This window comes from Pinus tabuliformis, chromosome 2_2, assembly GCF_031772625.1.
Source record: "Pinus tabuliformis cultivar Carrire ecotype Pingquan chromosome 2_2, CPIR1, whole genome shotgun sequence".
Taxonomy (NCBI): Eukaryota; Viridiplantae; Streptophyta; class Pinopsida; order Pinales; family Pinaceae; genus Pinus; species Pinus tabuliformis.
Genome location: NC_142300.1, coordinates 481,703,642 through 481,726,644, shown reverse-complemented (window position 1 = coordinate 481,726,644; position 23,003 = coordinate 481,703,642). Strand labels below are relative to the sequence as shown.

The 23,003-nt window shown below is 36.6% G+C and overlaps 1 long non-coding RNA gene across 1 annotated transcript; it reads right to left on the bottom strand.

The window, feature by feature from the left end:
* Positions 1-19,180: 19,180 nt before the first annotated feature.
* On the bottom strand, positions 19,181-21,723 carry LOC149193441 (uncharacterized). The gene is made up of 2 exons (XR_016254448.1): positions 21,109-21,723; positions 19,181-19,392 (listed from the first exon to the last, which is right to left on the bottom strand). It is a non-coding gene; the product is annotated as an uncharacterized LOC149193441 (long non-coding RNA).
* Positions 21,724-23,003: the final 1,280 nt, after the last annotated feature.

Sequence of the window (23,003 nt, the reverse complement as noted above, 5' to 3'; positions counted from 1 at the left end):
TAAATAAAACCTATTATTCAAGTTCATTAATTTTCCCATGCTAAAATAAAACTCATATGTCAAATGCTACATTTCTCCAAAGTATACATAAATTGAATCAAAGTTGATACTAACTGTGAGACCAAAATAACTCAAAGCCTTTAATAATTTTGTTCCAAAAGATAGATATTTTCACTACAACTTTTTGATACCTTGCATCAATATCTAGGCATAACCTATACAATTTTTCAAGTGCATGATACCAAGGGTACCATGCCCCTACATTCCCTTCAAGTATTGCCTACCAATATGTACCAAAAGTATCATGTTCACATATGTTCTTGAAGTATTATTGTACAATGTTGGGGAACACTATCATGGTTAGGACCCAACTAACCCAACACATTCATCACTACTGAGAGACTAATTATCATTGAGGAATAAAAATTGACAACTTATTATTCATCCGCGCCATGTAAGTGACCAAATCCATGGTCATCCCTACAACAATGTGTAACCCCAAAGAAAAAACATAACAAATTATTTTCAACTTATTAAATGGAAAGGAGGCTAGTAGGAAAGAATGACAATCAAAACCTCATCTCCTTGATCATACTCATCATTTCACAGCTTTTCATGTAGCCCTTTTCCCATGTGTAAGCTTATTTGGAAAAGGTTTCTTTGTCTCTACATACATTTAGATACAAACATATCAAACAAAATTACCAAATAATCATGAATAAAGTATAAGTATTGTCATATACATTTCAATTAAATACATAACCCATCCCCGTCTTGGGTCTACATATGTTAAGTGAATCCAGAGCCCATGTGCACCTATGGTTATTTTTATAACACTTTACAAACCATCAACAACATCATATAATATAATATATTTTATCATGTCACAATATGTTCCTTTTCAATCTTCCATGGCATCAAGGATATAGAAGCATACACCAAGAAATAATCAAATTGTGATTAATGAAAAGTCTAGATCACATAATATATAGTGATTTTTTCAACCAACCAATTCACTCTTGTAACCAAAATTCCCTCAAATAATAATGCATCAATTAAGTAAAGTCAAAGAAAAGAGGACACTACATATTAATGTATGTGAAGTGGTGATGATAGACACATCTAAAGTTTCAAGTAGGTCACACTACTCAATATACACATAAATATCATCACACAAATCCACTACATTTCATATTTAATTTCAAAAACCTCTTCTTGATTTGTTTTTAAAAACGGTGGTCTAGATCTTAAAGAGGAGAACACAAAATAACAAAACCACAAAGAAATTTTTTTTTATTAAAAGAGATAATAACTGTAAAGGCTACATTGTGGTGGACAATCTGTCCTTTTACAAAATGTGACTTGTTACTTATAGCCTTTTTTTGTCGCAATACCACAGGTAAATTCCATGGGTGGGTAAATACCATGGGTGAATGAATACTATGGGTGGATGTCACTTACAATACCATGGGTGAATGAAAACTATGGGTGGATGGATACCATAGGTGGATGCCATTTTCCATTCGGATCATTCCTCCACCCTTAAGAAATAATGGTCGCCATTGCATGAAGTTCCCTCCTGAGAAGCCTTTGAATATGAAGAGCCACTGAAGAGAAGGGTTTTGTGTGGTTAACCCATAAACGTGATGAACGAAGATCCGAAGATAGAGATACCCTGTAATGCTTGTGACCAATTGTGATACTCATAGTGTGCAGCGTAGAAAATGGACTTTAATGAAGTGTGGGTTTGTGGATGAACCATAACCATGACAAACAAAGATCCAAGGATAGAGATACCATGTAATGTGTGTGGCCAACTACGATGCTAACAATGTGCATCATAGCAAATGGACTTCGATGAAGTGTGGCTTTGTGGATGACCCATAACCATGAAAGACGAAGATCCGAGAATAGAGATACCCTGTAATGCTTGTGGCCAACTATGATACTAATAGTGTGCGGCCTAGAAAATGGACTTCGATGACAAGGATTTTATGTGGTTGATCCATAATCGTGATGTTGATTGTTGATGAATAAGACTTACATCAAAACACCAACATATAAATTTGGGTCAAATTTTATCCATCATTATTCAAATTCTAGGAATCATCTTTTACAAAAGTGTTTATACCCATTTGATTCAATGTACAAACTTACATGAATTTAATGTTGTGAGTCAACGTCTTTTTTTAAAGGGACAACTAGGTTAATTATATTATCAAAAAATTGGAATCTTGCCTAGGTCCCTTACAAAGTTCAAACTATTCTTCAGAGACATTTTATTCTTCATTCGAAATTGTAGACAACTTATGCCTACAATTCTTTCTATCAACAATTCAGTACATATACCTTATGGAGACTCTAAAAAAGGCTCCTACTGTCAGTTTATATTTATAAAGAATAGCAAAAAACTAAGTTTTAACAAACTAACTGACATAATATGGTTCCTTTGCGAGAGATTCAACTGAAAGCATAGATTCTTGGCCTTCATTATGATGTTCCCAGTTCAGTTTGACCCACCTTTTCTCTGGATGCTCACTAGACTCAATCGATGTGTCCTTGTCCTAATTCCTTTCATCAAATTCCTCTTCCATCTCATTCAACCTTATCTCCATCGCATCAATTTATGTCCTGCATTCCAACTCCATTTTTTCAATTGTTCCTTCTAGAAAAATATACTTCATTTCCAACAGTTCCATCTTGATTTGCATCCTTTTCTCATCCAATTTGATCCTCCTCATCACTGCCTACATTAATCCTTCAATTTTCATTGATAACCAATCTGGGATTGTGTTCAATCTCTTATGTAGTTGATTATGAGCCTCGTCATCATTTCCAACCATTTCTAATCCTCGAAGCGACAAAGCTCTTCAAAACATGAGTTTGTCTCTGCCCCCTAGTGTTCTCTCTCCTCTATGGATTTTCCTAACTCCTTAGAAGAGATATTACACAAAATATATAATTCCCACAACCCCTAAAGCACCATTCCAAAGCTATTGAATGCAAATCTACCATGTTCGTGTGAACCTCATGTACACACGCCCCCTTACCCTTGGGAGTTTTCTCTATATGTTAACCCAAATTCCCTCTTGCAATTAGAGAAATGGGGTAAAAATTATTCTTCCTAGTTCCCCAAAACTCAATTTGGATGCCTTCATCATATTTGTGTCAGCAAGACTTTTCTAGCGATATAAAATATGTCCAATTTGGACTCCAAAATTGCAAATTATGTCCTTTCAAAGTTTTATTGATTTACTTGTGTCTCCTATCTCTGCCACGTGGCACCCACGTGGTTTAATCCACATGGCAGGTACCATTACCTTATTCCTTGTTCTAATCCCAACCCCTTCACGTGGGTGTATTACCCGCACACACACACATATAAATATATATAGACTTCTATATATATATATATATATATATATATATAGATATATATATTATATATATATATATATATATATATATATATATATAGATATATATATATATATATATATATATATATATATATATATATATATATATATATATATATATATAACCCTTTTCCATCTGACAGACCATGATAAACCATTCAATCAATGGTTTTTATTCAATAGTAGACCCCCCCCCCCACCTCGCTAACGTCATAGGGGGGAGGATCCGCTATCTTGGATTTGCCTCATGGTTCTAGGGAAATGATCCAATGGTTCTTGCTCGGTAGCCATATCTGACAACTCACACAAAATAATGCATCCCCCCTCCCTCACTAACGTCACAAGGGGGGATCCATTATTTTGGTTCCGCATCATAGTTCTAAGTAGGGGAGGAGGCCCTTCCAATTTCTTGGTCATCGATCTCCCATGGCTCAATCAAAAGTCTCGATCTAAGTGGGACTTTCCCCTCCCCTTGTTGATGTAACAGAGGGGGATTGGGGGGCGGAAGCTATTACTCCCGACCGTTGATTTTGTGGGACAATCTTCATCGTCCAATTGAACCGAATTTCACCCTCAATGATGAGACGTGGATAAATGGGCTTACAGCTTGTCCCTCAAAGCTTAAGCCTCTAACTCAGCACATACAAGCCCCAAACTTTGGCCTTTACACTGGTCCCTACCGGACCACACCTGACCTTAATCCCTAGTGCTCATTGTCACTTGATATATATATATATATATATATATATATATATATATATATATATATATATATATATATATATATATATATATATATATATATATATATATATATATATATATAAATAATATATACATGTATATTTCAATACGCTTATTCTTGGGCCTAGATCGCTTAGAACCAATCTATGGCTAATTAAACATTACAGTGCCATATCCAAATACATGGTTTTGTCTCTACACCATTAACCTAATAGACTTAATGTGCACATAGTTGTGGCTGTGATTTGCATGCATTAAGCCCATAATCTCAACTCATAATTTAGTGATGTTTATATGTATATATATACTTCCTCCATTTTTATGTATTCTCCTTCTTGCATACAACTAATAGTATGACAATTTCCATGCATTCATTTTTATGAGGTCTATGCACCTCATTAAACCAGTTGCACCAATGAATTTACTAGCGCTATGAGGATGACACAAGTTTCCTTGTACAAACCCCTTGGTGGTTTTGAGCCATCATTATTTAACTCATTTGTTAAGCTCATGGTTTAATCGAATTTACACAATTCATTATACCTACGCCCAGTGATTACCCACTCCAATAGCACAATTGTAACCATTCTCTGCATACAACACTAAAATAGATACATATGGATACATTTCCCTGCATGAAGCACATTAGTGTAGAACCATTTCCATAATGAACCATTTATCAGAGCCTTGTTCCTTTAACCATAGGAAAACCATGCACCTTTCATGAAAACAATACAAAATGAGCTTAATAGTATAAACATAAATTCCATGACACATGTTTACACATGAAGGAAACTTATCTTGAGTCAAATTGAGGTTGGGAAACTAAGTCTAGGACATAAAGTCCCCACCCAACCATATACAAGTTGCAACCAATTCTCACTTTTAGTTGTCACCCCCAAGCCAGATTCCAAAGACCGAGGTGGTTTTTTCTGAAGGGATCAAACTCCAACTGCTAGTTGAAATAGGGACTCCAGAGATTCTCCCACCTCCACCCACCAACTATTTAGCAGTCAACAAAGCATCAATATCTAGAGGCCTATTACCTCCACACTTCAGTTGTTTACAACTAGTAAATACTAGGACATCCATAGATTGATTATCCATCCTAGAATGTCAAGGGAGTCTAGAGATACAGATCTCCACCCTTCCATTATGGCACAGTGGTTCCACCCATCTTGGGGACTCCATAACCCACTGTAAACCAACACAGCAAGAAGGCATTTGAAAATCCTCCTTTCAGGAATCCAAGGGTCAATCCTCCACCCCAGCCATCAAGGGACTCTCACGGGGGCTTCACTAGGGGAGAAATACCATACCATATGCATTCATATTGGGAGATATATATTGAGGAAAAAACGACATAATATATTGAGCATATAATAGGGGGTAAAGGGTTTTTATATGTTGTGTATAAAAAAATGGAGCTCAAAGTTAGTGAAAAAATATAAAGTGGTATAAAAAAATGTTAATGAAAAATGGATACCTACAATATCTAGTGAAAGTAGCAGTTTTTTAAATTGGGAAGGTGTATTGGGTTTGTATTGGTAGGGGGTTAAATAAAGTGATTTTTAGAGGTATTTTCCAATAAGTATTCAGATTAAGGGTATTTTTTAGTATATCACAAATGCACATGCTATGTCAGAGGCTCATTGAGTGAAGCCCCCATGGGGACTCTAGAGAAAACCATCTCCACCCTCCGACTAACAGGGAATCAAGAGGCCATTGTTCCTCACCTGAGATAATTTTTTCATGCCTTCTTGCCAACCGAAATCTAATGTCCCAACTGTTTTTCTTTATTGTAAAAATTTAAGATGTTATCTTTGTTGTCGACCCTTTAGGGATTCTTTTCTTCTTTTCCTAGGAAATGCAGAGATCCCCCTCACTTGTTAATCCACAAGTTGTGTCTCCAATTTTCCAGCCAGCAATACATTCTAGGAAGTGTTCCCTCTTGTCTCTCACACCTCCAGCTATTCGAATGTGCTTCCTTTCTTGCTTGCTCCTATGCATCATGATTCTTCCCATGCTATCTGTTCTATGTGGTTGACTTTTTTTTTTTTTTTTTTCTAGCTGCCTGTGTAGCCCATGCTTCATAAATTTTCATCCTTTCTGCCTTGTCAAATTTTCCAAAACAAGCATAGAACTTTTCCTTTTCCTTCCACTCCATTAATTCAGAAGCTAGTCCATTTAAGACACACCAACCAACCTCCAATGGCTATAAAAAAAATCATATTTCCTAATGCAAGGAAACCTTAACCATCCCAAGTAAGTAACATCCTCAGCCTCTGAAATCTATGTCCCTCGACTCAGCCCATTTTTTTATCAAATATTTACATTGCATAGAGAAGTAGAAAATAACCAGGGTTATCACACCTCCCTACGAATGTTTTGAATTGAATGTCAAGGGGAAAACGTAGTGGAAAGGCTAAGGAGAATTAAGGCCCTTTTCATATGAGAAAACTAGTAAATCATTTGCCTCCACCGCCTTCCTCCACAAGTTTATGCCATGTACTACTTGGGTGCTCGAGGTGTTTCTCTCCATGCAACATATATACTCCACTTATATTCTGCACTAACAACGGTCGTTATTGTACCATCTTCCAAATCTCAAGGGGGCCAAGGATATAACTGTTATCGACACCTGAGTACGCTAGAATTTCCTCAACTTTGCTTCTAAAGGATATTTTTTGATGGAGATGGTCAGATATATCGATTATATGAATTTTGTTTTGATTCAAACCATTCATGGGATTGGTTGGTAAATGTTGAACTTGAATCTAATTCCATTGTTCCTTGAACCAATATTGTTCCTTTATTGGACATTTCATCTGCCTTAGAGTTGAAATTTATATACACATTATAGAATTAAATGTGATCAAATTTATGTGTTTGCAGAATAATCCTACCAAGAACTGAAGGAAGGGAGGAATTATAGTTTTTTGTGTCTTTTTCAGCTTGCTAAATCACAAGAATTGAATCACTAAAAACCAAAATCTTAGAGATTTTAATTGTGGTTTCCCATTCTAGACCTTGCCATAATGGTAAATATTTAGCTTGATTATTAGATGAAATACCCTATCCCCGTGCAAATTTAATCTCCTTTTGTTCATCGGGGTGATAGGATAACCCCTCCTACTCTTACCAACCCTGTTGGGAGTCAAGTTTTTAGTATCAAATAAATTGGTAATTATTTACATCTCCAAAAGAAAAAAAATAGTATTCATTTACTGATCCAGGTGGATATTGGTGGCCACCCGCCTTTTCCACCTATACCTCTATTCAGTCTCATCAGTGTCCTTGATTATAGAAGCATTTCCTATTTTTAGCAATTTTTCGGGTCCTGAACTTTAAAAGTTGTTTGACCCCCTAAACGACGTTTTTTGAGGTCCACAATAGGCCCATGTGCCTCAAATCCTATAGTACTCAGACAGATATTTCCAATGAGGTATCATACATGCCACATGGAGATCATATTACCAAGTGACGACCCCCGGAAGTTAGTTTCTTAACTAACCCCAACGCACCCACAAATCCTTGGTGTTCCATCTCCTGGAGTTAGGGTTTTGGTTTCTTAGGGTTTCCCTTTTGTTGTTCAATAATAAAAAGGCCCTTGAGCCTCCTTGTAACACAGTTCATAGGAATGTAGTCGTCGCATCTCTTCTTAGAGATAAGCTACCATCACACAAGCTAGTTTATTTCCATTCTGTATGTAAGCATATTTCAGTTCTTTGATATTAATGAAATGAAGTTTTATTTCCGCTACACCTATGTGTTTATGTTTATATTTATATTTTTTTGTGTTCCTATATAAGTTTTGATCATTGGTATCATAGCGGTCTTCTCTTTCTCTATTTTTTTTGCATGTCCCCAACGAGGTCAGACTATAAGTAGTTAGGGCTCGAACTGGTTGAACCTTTGCAAGACCAGACAAACCCCAACGACCTCCCATGGCGAAAGAAAAGAAAGACAAGGGAGCAGGAGATCCTTTCAAAATATTGCTCAAAGAAGCCCTCGAGCGACAAAGGAACACAATGATGGACAACTTTTCCCAGATCCTTCAACGACTACCCACAAACGATGCATATTCATACAACAGCCACTCTAGAGGTGCCAGTCCCTTTAAGGTACAAGTCAACTTTGACATCCCCATATTTGAAGGTCATATAGATGTAGATGTCGTAGATAAACGTTAAATCTATTAGAAGGATATTTTTCAGTTCATGATTTTTCCAATAGGGAAAAAGATTACTTTTGCACTTCTTAAAGTCGCCCCCAATGTCAAGGACTTGTGGGAAACCTACTATGAGAAGAGGGACGAGAGGGAACCCTCACTATTTTCATCTGCACCCACTTGGAATTCTTTATGAGATGCCATCAAGGAGCAGTATTACTTTATCGAGAGCTATGAAGATAAATACATAAAGTGGACCATGTTGTGGCAGGGAAGGGACCAAGACGTGCCGAATTTCACAAATATTTTTCATACCCTTCACACAAAGTTGGGTATCAAGGATCTTGAATGGAATTTTGTACTAAAGTATCATGAATGTCTACACAAGTACATGCAAGACAAGATGGAGTTCCTAGACATCTCCTTGCTTGGTGTCACCTATCAATTCACTGTTAAGATCAAGCAAAAATTTAAACAGAAGAAGCAAGACTTTAGATCTACGAATCCGAAGTAAGGGAAAGGCAGCCCCAAACTATAAAAAAAATGACAAAGCTAAGGCAGGGTGACCCAGGATAGGCGTTCAAAGCCGCAAGCAAAGAAAAACACCATGAAGAAAAATAAGGACACCAGAAAATGTCGTGAGTTCCATAAGAGCCCCACTAATAACACGAGTGAGTGTCGAGCAAAGCAATCACTGGTGGCCAAGATTAAGGCTTTCGAATGATATGCATGCTCTAACTCTGTGTTAAAACCCGATAAGGGGAATGAAAAAGGGAAGTATATTGTTGATGTAGAGCCCAGTGCCACCATTGCCACCACCAATGTCCAGAAGATTGAACCCGAAGATCTAGAGGAGGGGGAGCACCTCTTCCACTCATAGATGTGGGTGAAGGGTTCTCCGCAGCAATTCATTGTCAACAACGGGAGCCAAAATAACCTCATTTCAACATAGGTCGTGAAACAGCTAGGCCTACCGACCACACCACACCGACAGTCATACACCATCGGGTGGATTCACCAAGGACGAGATCTCTACATCAACCAGTTATGTTGCCTTCCCTACAAAATCAAGCCCTTCATAGATTAGGTAATGTGTGATGTTTCTCCTCTTGAAGTTTGTGATGTATCATTGGGATAACCATACTTGTGGAAGTGTCATGTTGTGTATGAATCTAAGCCTCGCACTATTATTATTACTTTTGGAAATAAGTTATACAGGATACCAGAGGTAGCACCGCCTACTTCCATCTCTTTCATCTCTGCAAAGAAATGAAGTAAGATCATTTCCCATACTGAGGAATTTGTCTTCCTTATGATTCACCCTCAGGGCAAGAAGAAGATTTTTTCCACCTCCACGACCTCCAGATAGGGCTCCTCTGAATGACAACAAAAGATGGACAAGGTCGTGGAGGAATATAGGGACATCTTCGCCTCAACCATAGGGGTACCCCTAAAATGTCAAGCCAAGCAATCCATCGATATGACCTTGGGTTCGTTGTTATCCAATGGACCAATATACCGATGCTTTATTCTGGAGAATGATGCTCGATTAAGAGGCATATTCGAGAGTTATTGCAGAAACGAGACATCAAGCCAAGTTCATCACCCTTTAGGAGCCTGATTGTGTTGGTACAGAAGAAGGATGGAACCTGGAGGCTCTATATTGACTATCGGGCACTTAATAAGATCATTGTCCAGAATAGGTATCCAATCCCACAGATTGATCACCTTCTGGACCAGCTCAAGGGTGCCAAATATTTTAACAAGATTTACTTGAAGTCCAGTTATCACCAGGTACCGATTAAACCCTCTAATGTGTGGAATACTGGCTTCAAATCCAAGGAGGGCCTTTTCGAATGGTTGGTCATGCCTTTCAAGTTGACGAATGCCCCCACAACCTTCATGTGGTTGATGGATGACATATTACAACCCTTCACCAACTCATTCATGGTAGTGTACTTCGACATCCTGATCTTCAACCAGAGTTGGGAAGAGCACATACACCATATCTGATAGGTCCTCCAAAACCTATGATAGAACAAATTATGTGCCAATTTGGAGAAATGAACTTTTAGTATGACCCAGGTTCAATATTTTGGGTACATCATTGATGAGCAGGGTGTGCATGTGGACCCAGCCAAGATACAAGTTATTCAGGATTGGCCAACCCCAACCACTCTAACAGAGCTCCGCAACTTTCTAGTTCTTACCAATTTTTATCATAGGTTCGTGTTGAGATTCTCTCGTGTCACTTGGCCTTTTAGTCAAGTCACCAAGGGTGGAGTGAAAACAAAGTTATTTTGGTCTGAATCCCAGCAAAAGGCGTTTGTCGAGTTGAAGCATCACCTATGCTCTGCACCAGTGCTCACATTACTATACCTGTAGCAACCATTTGAAATTGAGATAGACGCCTCTGACTACGCCATTGGTGTAGTTCTTACCCAACAAAGGCATCTGGTGGCATATCACAGTGAGACACTTTCAGATACAGTCTGAAATTATCCCACTTATGAAAAAGAGATGTATTCCATTATGCAGGCTTGCCGAAAATGGAAGCATTACATTATGGGGAAGGAAACTGTCATCCACACAAACCACCGACCCCTTCAGTTGATACAGATACAAGGAAAGTTGCAGAACGATTGCCATCAAAAATGGTCCACATATCTGTAATAGTTCCATTTGTACATCAAGTACAAGAAGGGAAGCACCAATACTGTTGTAGAATGTCTATGCCAACGACCGGTTATGGTTTTGACCATTGTGCTCGACTCTTATGGTCACGAGACTTTGGGGTGGTCATATTTTTAGAAGAGTGATCTAGAATTCAACAACACATACCAGATGCTCCTGGAAGGAAAGCAAGTTCCATATTTTCACCTCTAGGGTGTACTGTTATGCCACCTCGGACACCTTTGTGTTCCTTCAAGTGAGCATGCCAAGAGGATTTGGGAGGCGCACTACAGTTGGGTCGATGGACATTTCGAAGTAGAGAAAACAGTGGCAGTGCTGCAGAAGTATTTTTAATGGCCGAACCTTCAACAGGATGTCGGGAAGTATATCAGATTCTGCAATTCCTGCACCATCGCTAAATAGAATATTAAGAAGAAATGCATATATACTCCTCTTCCTAATCCTGGTCTTCCTTGGGAATCCATCTCCATAGATTACATGTCAGGCCTTCCTTCTACTAAGCATGGCAACGACTGCATTTTCGTGGTCATCGACATATTCTCTAAGATGGCCATTATGGCAGCCTGCAAGAAGAGTATCACAACAGAAGCCACTGCTAAGCTCTTCTTTGAACGAGTGTGGGTACACTTTTGAATCCCATAGTTCATTATCTCATATCGGTGATGAGGCTCATCATTGGGTAAAATATATGGCCCTTAATACACCTCCAAGCTTATTAAAATAAACTCTTCTCATAATTCTTTACATGACTTAATTATATTTTGCTTAATGAGGTGAGTAAAAGTAAGATGTTATGTCTAGTGGTCTGATGTGCATTGATTGCAGGTTTTTGGGAGAAAATTATGGCTAACTAGGGTGCAGGAAATCGAATGAGACAAGAAGGAGATATTATAGGAGATGGATCTCCCTCATTAAATCCTCACTCACTTGAAGATCCCTCAATTAAATCACACCAGCGTGGAGTTACAGGCAGCCGAGTCATAAAGATCATTGGCAGCCAAGCCAATGATAGTTAAGAACCAATTAATCTCGAGATTGGGAGCCAAACCTCACTAGATTTAAGGAAGTTGTTGGAAACTTCAGGTGTATAAATAAAAAGGCCTAGAGCCTCATTAGGATTCAAATTTTTTATGCAAAATAGCTAAACAGTTTTCGAGTTGAAGGATTGTGACCAAACATTGTTATGTATTTTTTTATATGTTAATGAAATTGAGCAATATTCCCTTGATCCAGCACTGAGTTGACTTGGAGGGCTGAAGATCTTGGGTTAGGGCGCAACCCTAGCAGCAGAGGTTCCTCTTACTATACTTGTATGCTTATGCTATTTCATAGATTACTTGTTAAATTGATTTTGGTGTTATTACATTGCAAGTATTGGTAAATTCGATTAGTTTGCTTCCATTTGTGCCTAGCTTTAGCAATAGCATTAGAGAGACAAGAAAATATTCAAAAAGGCTGATAAAAGGTGGATCTTACTTCATTCCTCCCTTCAGGGACCATGGTTTGAGGAAGAACTCCCATTCAGCCCCAACAAGACAAAATTCTGGTTTCTTATGAATTTAGGGTTTTTCTGCTCATTAGGTCAGCGTCTTTCAGTTTTAGAATATAGGTTGTAGTTGTAATTTCTGATATCTTAATTTTTGTCTTAGATTTCATGTTGCTTTCATAATAGGCTTCAAGCATTTCCATGCATGAACTTGGCAAATAAATGATGCAAATTCTGTTCTCTTACATCGTTGTAAACCCTTCTTGTTTTGAGATGATTTATGGATAAATGCCAACAATGATGTGTATGTTGCAAGAGTTTCAATATTGCAGTAAAACCTCATATCATCAGCCCCAGCCAAACCATACCCACCCATGATCGCCAAAAGCCACTAAGTTCTCATTCCGAGTTATCATTTCACAAGGCAACTTGTCATGCTTGTTGAGCAAATCCAACCATCATAGAGCTTCGGTTTGAGTTCTAAGTGAGTTCCAAACACGTCCTTGCCTTATTCCTTCCATCACTCACCTTCCCTAATCTCCATACCACTGTCCAAATCAGCCCTTATGCTTTCGGCCTATTCCTATAGGAAAACAGGGGATCTTGTAGGTGAACTAGGACATCCTGTAGGAAAACCTGTAGTGGCCTATTTTGAGCCTGATTTGTGAAAAATGCATCACGAAAGCTAGGAGAAGACTCCTTCTTGCCTCCCAAGCCATTTGACCCATCACACTCATATCCCTCCATACCTATCCCACCTGCCATGCAACCAAGAAGGATTAGCATTCATGTTTTCAAAAAAAGACAAAAAGAAAAAGGTTGTTATGCTTATTCATGTGCATAGCAATTAAGTGCTTGTTTAAATTAGATTTCATGCTTAGGTTAGTTAGGATTTCACATGTGTTAAATTAGAATTCTTTTGAAGTAAGGTATCTTAACAAATAACTAGATGATTTGTGTGTTTTAGGCATCTATTTCAGTCTTTCATTATTGCAGTAGGTAGAATTTCAATCCTCTCAATTCAGTCTTTCATTACTGCAGTAGGTAGCATTTCAATCCTCTCAATTAGGGTAAAATTCTCCTTTCTCAATTGGTAATCAAACTTCTTCTAAATCAATAGAAGGTTGGTTTGAGAAACCCTAGTGGTCTATCGCCCCAACTCAACAGTGACAAAGAGTGGACCCATTACATCTATTTGTGTATACAGCACTGTCACCTCCAAGTTTGTACGAACCCCGGGTTGATGAAGTAAAGTTGGTATCCCCAGGAGTTGCAACATTCTTGTTGCAATACTGGTGCTCATCAATCGGCACAGTAGGTTCTTGAGTACATTTTGGTTAAGCCTCTAGTCGATGTTGGATACCAAACTCACTAAGTTCACAACCTTCCACCCCCAAATTGATGGCCAAACAGAGGTCGTCAACAGGATGATCGTGCACATTATGCACATGTACAACTCGAAGCACCCATACACATGGGATGAATTCATCTCCTATGTCCAACACAACTACAACAGAGCTCTCCATAGCTCAACTAGCCACAACCCCTTTTAGGTGGGATTGGGATTCCAGCCACTATGTCCCATTGATGTGGCCATACCATTTGTCGCTACTCAGGAAGATTTGGCTCATGCCTAGTCTGAAGCTGACTAGGGTAAAAAATTCATTGAGCGCATTCAGCACATCCGCCAGTTGGTCCATGACATATTATACAGAGCCAATGCTAAGTAGTGTCATGATCAACATCAGGTGTCACACAAGTTCCAGGTGGGTGACAAAGTTTGGTTACATTTGTAGAAGGAGCGCCTTGTTGGGCCCCACCACAAGCTTCACTCACTCTGATATGGGTCGTACACCATCACCAAGGCTATAGGGAAAAATTCCTTTGAGCTCAACATTCTTCCTTGGCCTGCACCCAATATTCAATGTGGACCGGTTGCGACCATACTTTCCTCCATTGTTGAAAACATCCGACGTTCCTAAGCAGCTAACACCAACAGAACTCAACCCAAGTTGCATCGAACAAGCCACAACTGACAAGATCATGGAAACACAGATCAATAACACTCGCCAACAGAGGATCCAACTATATCGAGTTGTCAAAGCAGACCAACTCCTTCACCAAGGTAAGTGGTTCACCAAGGACCAAGTTCAGCAGAAATTTCCTCCCCTCATGGAGGCTCTACACGCAATAGGGACAATTTCGTCCTAAGAGGGGAGGATTGATCTAGGTGGATATTGGTGGCCACTCGCCTATTACACCTAGACCTTTAGTCGGTCTCATTAGTTTCCTTGATTATAGCAACATTTACTATTTTTAGCAATTTTTTAGGTTTTGAACTTCCGGAGTTGTTTTAACCCCCTAAACGGTGTTATTTTGAGGTCCGGAGCAAGCCCGTGCTTGCACGAGCCTACCGCAAATCCTATAGTACTCTAATATATATTTCCAATGAGGCATCGTACACACCAAACATAGATCATATGACCAAGTTATGACCCAGGAAGTTGGCTTCCCAACTAACCCCAACAGGGCCCACAAACTCTTGGGAGTTTTGAGGTCTAAAATGGGCCTCCTACGGAAATTATAAAATAATAGTAGAAATAATAAAATAAGATTAGATTACATCATCAAATTTTAGAAGGAAAAAAGAAAAAACTATTTTTTCAACTCGTATTTTCAACTTATTTCCCTATGGGTTTACTCAAATTTTGAGTGGAAAAACTCATTGGATGCAAAATTTGATTCATCAGCCAAGGAGTACCCATGATGCATTCTTTCGATGGACCCTACTACACGAAAAATGAGAAATACATGAAAAACGTGATTGCAATCACGTTTTTTCATGTATTTCTCATTTTTCGTGTAGCAGTGTCCATTGAAAGTTTGCAAAATGGGTACTCCTTGGGTGAGGAATTAAATTTTGCATCCAATGAGAACTCCGGCTCGAAATTTGAGTAAAAAGTTAGGGAGATAAGTTGAAAATACGAGTTGAAAAAGTAATTTTATTATTTTTAAATTTTTTTACACTTTTTACTCCAAAAATGGTGGATCATCCCCCATGGTTGACATCATCATCTTGAATCCTATTGGTTCTTATAAAGTATATTTTGTTTGTACATTTTTCTTAGGAGGCCCATTCTAGACCTCAAAATTCCCCTAATGGTTGTTTAGGGTTTCCTTTTTTTTGTTCAATAATAAAAGAGGCCCTTGAGCCTCATTGTAACACAGTTCAGAGGCATGTAGCCGCCACATCTCTTTTCATAGATAAGATACCATTGCCTGAGCTAGTTTATTTCCATTTTGTATGTAAGCATATTTCAGTTCTTTGATATTAATGAAATGAAATTTTATTTCTGTTGCACCTCTATGTTTATGTTTATATCTATACTATGTTGCCTTACTGTATAAGTCTAGATCATTTATAAAATGTAACAAATCTTATTCCAAATTATCAATTCTCTCTCAATGAAGACCTTGTTACAAGAACCATGACACACAAGACTCTATAATGCACTGAAAAAGTAAGACTCACCTATGCTTTGATGAAACACATAATTGCATATGCACAACACTATCAATGTACTGTCATCATCTAGACAAAGACCTAGAACAGTTAGACAACATCTCAACAAGAGGACCTGTCTCTTACTCATAACAACAGATACTTTATAATTAAGGACCTTACAAAAGCTAGGACTTTGAAAAAAATACCACAAAGAAACAAAATTGTCCGACCACCATTAAACATGATCAAGGACTTGAATTCTAACCATAACAGTACAAGTGAACACAAATATTGAGTTGACCAACTAGACCAATGACACAAGACTAGAAATTGGAAAATTAGAGAAGATATAAGCAATAACTTTCTCACCAACTCGGTATTGTAACTTAAGCCACACACTTGAAAGTAATTGTCGGCACCAATACAACTCTTCAACAACGAAACTCCATACCAGGATAGACTATAAACCAACAAAGCAACTGAAAACCAACAATTAGAGGTTGAGGGCCTGGCCTCGCCTCCACTCTCACTTGCTCCTTCAGACTCCAACTCCATCATAGGAAACGAAACTTAAATACATCAAGTCCACTTGTACCCCTACATGCTTCCTCAAGCTGGCGCCTACAACAACTTGCGATCCTTAAATGAACAATGCACTTGGAAGGTGGAAGGCACATCGTCCTACGAATCTGTCACATCCATAATAACACCCCCATTGGGGATTAATATAACAATATGTTAATATTAATATTAAACTTAATATTATATTAAAACTGTTTATATTATTCATATACCTAAACTTGGAGCCATATCTCAAGTTGCAGTAAGGCCAAATTGGATAGAAACGAGTCCTCAATGGCAACCTTCACTTGTTTTTTCTATCATTTTGAAGTTTATTCCCGACGTACTCTTTATAAATTCCATAAGGGATGTATCACCTTCATCTCTCAAACATACAAGAATCTTTATCTCACATGAATAACTTAATAGGATATAAGATATCTAACCTAGTATCATGTAAGATATCTAGCTTATAGTAAATTTATTATCATAATATCATAAATAATTATGATGTGATAATAGTTATAAAATAATCATGTAATCATTAATATATATTATTATGTGTGAATCATCATTTCTTTGTACTTTAATTATATAAATCAATAAAAAATCAATAATTATTATTTAATTCTATATGCATTTATATATGAAATTTTCACAGTTGAAATAGATGTTACTATTTTGGTGGAAAGACTTGCTTATATTATGGTCCGCAACAAGTCTAGATAAATATACTTATTTACACGAGTATAGATTTATTTGTTTATATTAAGCCATGAGATATAAAGAATTGTCATATGAATTCTAAACCTAATATGGATTTATATAATCTTTGAAGGATTTTTTTATTGAGTGGACATTTAAATGTTTACACTCACAACAACATCTCCCTTATCCTAAATTTTTATTTAACAGACATTAAAATGTTTATACTCATTTAGAGACACTACAACATCTCCTCCATATTGTTTTATTTATGTTAAACTAGCCAACATATAAATGTTTATGAACAAACATTTACACCACTTCAACATAACCAAAAAGGTTGAAAATCTCTTTTAAAATATATGGAATTACGACGACATAAAATTCCACTATTGTGTAGGTATCCATATTATTATCCTAAAACTACCCTTTGTTTGAAAAAGATTGGCTTTCATATTTTGTTGTATCTTCATTTCCATCTTACCATCTATATAATTCTTGTAAGAGGACAAGATTTTCCACACCCAATTAGTATTAGTGTTAGATAATGTGACCAGTTGACATATTAGTATTAGTGTTAGATAATTTGAGTAGTTGACATACTACTATTAGTATGTAGAAATTTGAAAGCACATTTTAATTTTCCTATTTTAACAATACCATACCACAAGACACATTTAATCTTATTTTTTATCACTAATATCACACACTATCAATTTTACATAAATATCTTTTATTACTATGAATAAACTTCATATTATTTATGACACACATAGAATCACTCTCTTCAAAACTACAATATATTTACATTTTAAAATATATCTATCATGAATTTTTTTGGACTTTTCTTTCCCTCCCCATAAAATTAATCACATCAATATCTTTATTTAAAAAATAATGTTAAAAAAATAACCCAAAAATATAATCACATCAATATCTTTATTTTAAAAAAAAATATATTAAAAAAATAACCCAAATAATTATCAAATATTTAATCTAATAAATATTAAAAAAACAATATTAAAAAATAACCCAAATAATTATTAAATATTTAATCTAATAAATATTATAAAAACAAAAAATATATATAGATATAATTTTATTTTATTTGAAACAACAAATTACAGTAAAACTTTAATAAATATTATAAAAACATTTATATAGATATATATAATTTTATTTGATTTGAAATAACTAATTACAATAAAACCAATTTAACTCAAATGTAATTCGAATATAATATAATATGTAACAAGTATCATAATCTGCAATTAACATTTACCGTAACCATGCTCCAGAAGGCATTTCTTTTTTATAAAATGAAACCCCACTCAAACGACCCTGCATAGTTCAATCCTCCCTAAGTTTTCATGCCATCATGATAAACCCAGGTTTCACAGGAGTTCATCAATGTACATGAATCCCGGATTCACAGGAGTTCTCTTCATCTTGAATTTGCTCTGAACGAAAGCCCGTAGAGGAAGCTGACCAAATCACATAATCGATGGACGCTGGGGTGGGTGATAAACGTACGGAAGTGGAGGCTTTTTGTCCTTCAAAAAGGCCATCAAATCTGATCCAACTGTATCTCTGTCCAATTGGACCGCTGAAAACTCAGATAACATATGCTCATGGTATGGTATTTGGTGAATAAAACACCGTTAAAATAGTGGTTTCTATCATGTCCCCAAAATGAGGGATGGAAGGTAACCTTTCGCCATCTCTTGGCAAGCAACCTCTCCCTCTTGCACACTGAAAATTTTCCATCACTTTTTCTATCAAAAAAATTTCATCAGCTTGTTGGGAATACTGTGAAAACCGCTTAGAATACCTGACCTCAGCTTTAATTCGCTACTGGGTTCTTTTCCAAAAGCAATGTCTAATCTACAAACTCACATGGATAATTTATAGAGCCTAAGCAACTGCTCCAGGGTCGTAAATTCAGCGATCTCACTGAGTTCCCATGAGATTGCAAGTTTGCAACTGGTATCTATATGTTAGAGTATACTCTGATATTTTGATGTCTGAATTCCGAAGATCAGTTCATTTGGTTGTTTGAATGGTGTTCTTCAAATGAAAATGCATCCATTTCAAATACCAGAAGCCTCTGCACATTGAATGGTATTTTTCACAGAATTTAGAATGGAACTCCCAATATTATTTTAAGTGACACTTAAAATCATAAAAAAAATACACTGTGTCCAGTAAGATCACCTGTCAATCAATATAATTGGCCAGGAAAGCCTAAAAAGTTACTAGAATGGAACCAGGAAATACTAGAAAGTTCCAAGAATGAGACCATAGGTTCAGTTATAGGGTTTCTGTCCATACAATATCAAATTGAGGTTCCATCCAAATCAGTTGGAGGGCTTGTGTCCATACAATATGAAAGTGAGGTTCCAGCCATATCAAACTGAGGTTCCATCCAAATCAGTTGGAGGGTTTGTGTCCATACAATATGAAAGTGGGGTTTCAGCCATATCAAACTTTGGTTCCATCCAAATCAGTTGGAGGGTTTGTGTCCATACAATATAAAAGTGAGGTTCCAGCCAAATCAGTTAGAGGGTTTCTGCCCATAAAATATGAAAGTGAGGTTCCAGCCAAATTAGAGGGTTTCTGTCCATACAATATGAAAGTGAGGTTCCAGCCAAATCAGTCAGGGTTTATGTGTCCATACAATATGAAACTGAGGTTGCAGCCAAATCAGTTAGGGTTTATGTGTCCATACAATATCAAACTGCTATAGCGCCACGCAAAATTGCCAATAACTTAACAGATAGGTCACTGTGGCTGCTTTCTGGTAGATCTGATCGTTGAAGTGAAACAAACCCACTAATTCTTTTAAGGTCTCCTAGAAATATTGTTAAGCAAGAGACTTTTGAGAACTGACCTATTGTATGTGGGATATGTGCAAGTACCTTGTTTGAATGCAAATAAAATTTGGACATTTCCAGTGACTCCTGAAGCGTAACTTAGGTAAGTCATTCAAGCTTGCTCAAATTGGGCATGGCTTCAGCGACCTTCTAGTGAGACTATTTGCACTTAGATCTGTGAAAGGTCAAGTTACCCAAATTGATAGGGGCTTCAGATATATTATTACCAGTCGGCCTATTTCGACTTAAAGTTGACACAAATTGGCAATAGCTGTATGTTGTGCTTATTTTCCCACCTTAACTTCAGATCTGTTATTTCCCCTGTTGCAATAAATCAATATTGGTTATCTACAAGTACAGATTTAGGGTTGAGATGAGCCTGCTATTTGTCTCAAATTCCTAAACCAACGAGCAAATGAGAGAAGATGAAATAATTCCACTCAGACCATTCAAACATTATTAGTCCCGTTGAATTTAGATCAACTACAGGTGTCTGCAACTAGACAATGATTTTGCAAAACCCCATAGTGGGTCAAAGTTGAGGTCATGTATTCCTAGAAGCTTTAAGCTACCAACTCTATGAAATTGTCTCAGCAGAATCCTCTTCCTCTGTTTTTTGCTTATGTATATATTTTGCTTCAGATAGTCGATTCTGCTTATGATTTGTGCTCTCTATGATCTTTGGATCTATATACAAGGGGATCTCCCAGATCTGTATTTCCTGGCATGAACCTGTTATTTTATCTAGATATGCTTCCATGCTGATCTTTTTTGATAAAAAAAAATCAAATGTTTTGGGTCAACTACAGTTGTAAACATATTACCTCTTATATCTCTCATATAATATAATATCTAGCTTTTTTGTCCTGAAAAAGAAATTGTCTCTCTCAAAAAGTCACAAGAGAGATTCAAAGTGTGGAATAACCAGAGGTTATCAGGTGAAACAGTACCTTGCAACCCCAATTGATGAAGACTATATCAAGCACTCCTTTATATTAAGTTTTCTGCACCAAAGACCATTCCAGGAGCATATGTTCTCTGAGCTAAGCGGCCCACTTGGATAGTTATCCAGTTAGATCAGATTTGATCACCCTTGTGAAGGACAGAAGAGACTACACGTCCCTACTTTTATTCCACGCGCCCGCGTCAATCCACGAGCTTCCTCAGACAAACAAAAAAATCGAAATGAGGGACTTCCACCCAGGTAGGGTCATAGAGATTATCATAAGCACGATCCTCTGTATGATGCAAAATATGGGTGCAGGAGTTACAGTGTTGGGGTCTGCTGTGGTTGCAATGACCACAAGCCACACCAAACACGCAGCATCAGAAGAATGGCTTCATGATCGATCCACTTCTTCCGGTAGGACTTCACCGTTCTTAAAGCCGCTGCTCTTTCCTTTGTCCGTAGATACAGAGGACTCTGACCCCACCAAAAAACCATTGGTCCATATTCACATGGACCGGGTGGAAGCATTAACAGATTCAATTGACCCAAAGTTGGGAGCAGTGATGAGTTTAGGTGAATGATTTATAGGATTTGTAACAGCTGGAAGGTATTGGAAGACTTGGGTTGAGACGAAGTTTGGCGAAATGGTGATATTAGGTGAGAATTTGGTGAAATGGGATGTTTGGTGAACATTTAATTACCAGTAATTTTTATGTTTGATTTTTAAGAAAGTTTTATGGTTAATTTTTTTTATTTAATTTGTTTAGAAAGTTGGGGATTCATTGAAATTATATATTAAAAAAAATTAGTTTAAATATTTACCATTCAAGATTTGGTTACAAATTTTTTTATCTAATTTTAACTAAATATTTAACAATAAACTCCAAAAAATCACACTTAAAAACTATTTTTATTAATTATATTATTATATTACTACACAAAAAAGTGTTACATAAAAATCCAAAAAGTGTGGTGTAATGGTGGCATTCAGAGTTTGGTGAAATGGCCTAGTCTTGAAAAAGTGTGGTGTAATGGTGGCATTTAGAGTTTGGTGAAATGTCTTGGTCTTCATAAAAGAATTAGGTTGGGTTTAGGTCAGGGTGTAATGGTGGCATTCAGAGTTTCGTGAAATGGCAAGGTCTTCATAAAAGAATTATCTTAAGTTTAGGTGGGGTTTTTAAATTTCTATGAAAACTAAACTTTATATAAATTAATTAATTTATGAAAACTAAACTTTATATAAATTAATTACTTTATGAAAACTAAATTTTGTATAAATTAATTAATTTATAAATAATAATGTTGTATGAGAATTGTTATCCTTACAATCATATTCATAAGAAAACTGATTATTCTCCGCTTGCAACACCATGCCAAGGTTATTAATTTTTGTCTCATGCATCATGGATATAAACAACACTAAATTATATATCAAATCCACCGAATGCACATAATAAAAGGTGTGAGATAAATTCATAAACATTAAGTCATTATAAAATGCAGTAAATACATATGATAAAGGTTATGGTAGTAAAATTCGCGTACATGGATTTTCAAATCCCAGAGCTTGAGTCTTAAGAGCATGATGAGTTTAGGTGAATATTCCATATGATTTGTAACAGTTGGAAGTCATTGGGAGACTCGCGTTGAGCCAAAGTTTGGTGAAATGGGGATGTTATGTGACAACTTAATTATTGACTAAGCCGTTATACTCGCACACGAAGAAAAAGTGACATAGGAATCAAGAAAGTGTGTTGTAATGGTGACATTGAGAGTGTGATGAAAGGGTTTGGTTTTATTAAAGAATTAGGTTGCGTTTAGGTTGGGTTTATAAATTTGGGTGGAAACTAAATTTTATATAAACTAATTAATTTATATCTAATAAAAATAAAATAG